This window comes from Triticum dicoccoides, chromosome 2B (genome assembly GCF_002162155.2).
Source record: "Triticum dicoccoides isolate Atlit2015 ecotype Zavitan chromosome 2B, WEW_v2.0, whole genome shotgun sequence".
NCBI lineage: Eukaryota > Viridiplantae > Streptophyta > Magnoliopsida > Poales > Poaceae > Triticum > Triticum dicoccoides.
Window position 1 is genome coordinate 45861496 of NC_041383.1, and position 1221 is coordinate 45862716.

Consider the following 1221-nt stretch of genomic DNA (forward strand, 5'->3'; position numbering starts at 1 on the left):
TTTCTTGGATTACTATTCAGGCCTATCTCTTCTCAACGTCATGTCCAAAACCAGCCACTTTGGCAATCATTAGCACCACTATAACATAATCGCCCAGCGCGGCGGCGCAATGTCCTCGTGTCTCATCAACAAGCAAGTTTATTAAAAAAAACATTGAACTTGTCATCATCTTCAAGAGAGAAACTTAACACACAGTGCTATTTAGGTGGGTGAATAAGAATAGCATTAGGTGAAGTGTTGGGTTCCATATATCGATATCTCTATTCCTAATGGAACGGTTGGTGAATAGTCTGCGCGATTTATTTTTACTGGGTTTTTTTCGTCATCCTCCCACTTTCGTTTTATTTTCGGTGCCTATTTTTCGTCTGGTTTTTTTACCACGGTCGATGCGCTCACAGGCATCCCACACAAACAATCCATCGCCACCCACCCACTACTCCCCAACTGCCTACCTCGCCTCCTACCGGTGCGCCACCACGCCCGCCTCCTTCCGGCGCGCCGTCATCCCCGCCTCCTGCCGGTGCGCCGCCGGACCCTCCTTCTTCCCTGGAGCGCCGCCACCCCGCTGCCTCCTACCGGCGCGCCGCCGGACCCTCCTTTTTCCCTGGAGCGCCGCCACCCCGCTGCCCCCGCCATCTCCCACCATGGGGTAACCCTAGATGGCCGCCGGCCCGCCGCCGCCGACGTCGCCTCCTTCTCCCTTGGCCCTCAGCCACCCAACGGCCGCTGCATCACGCCGATTAGGTCCTACCCCAGGACAGCCACGGGTGTCGTCATCTCCAGAAGCCTGTCCCCAAATCGTTGCCACCTGCGCCTCTGATTCAGCCAACGTCGGTCATCTCCCTCTTCGTCCTCCACGGGTGTTGCTCTGCCTCGGTCTATAATTAACGTCCATGCCCCAACGCCTTCTCGCCGTTCCTCCCCTGAGCGTGCCCCGTGGCTAACCCTAGGGACTGAGTCGGGCTTGCCGGCGCGGCCGCATCGTGTGCTGTTGGCACCCCACTCCACCTGCTCTGCTGCGCCCCGGTCTCCAACAGCCATTCTGAGGAACCCATCTCGCCGCCACCATCGCCTGCTATCCTCCAGCAAGTGTGCTGCGGTACGCCGATGTCCTCCGATCGGCAAGCTCCGCCCCTGCTGGCATCGTCCACCCACACCATGTCCTCCTCTTTGCCAAGCAGCGTTAAGGTATACACAAAACCCCACCTCTCTCTCTCTCTC

At 57.9% G+C, this 1221-nt stretch overlaps 1 long non-coding RNA gene across 4 annotated transcripts in view; it reads left to right on the forward strand.

Annotated features, from left to right (window-relative positions):
* Positions 1 to 445: 445 nt before the first annotated feature.
* Positions 446 to 1221, forward strand: part of LOC119362026 — a 7863-nt gene continuing 7087 nt past the window's right edge. For all 4 annotated transcript variants that reach the window (XR_005173095.1, XR_005173098.1, XR_005173096.1 and 1 more), the window contains exon 1: positions 446 to 1188. This is a non-coding gene — a long non-coding RNA (uncharacterized LOC119362026). The remainder of the gene's footprint in view (positions 1189 to 1221) is intronic.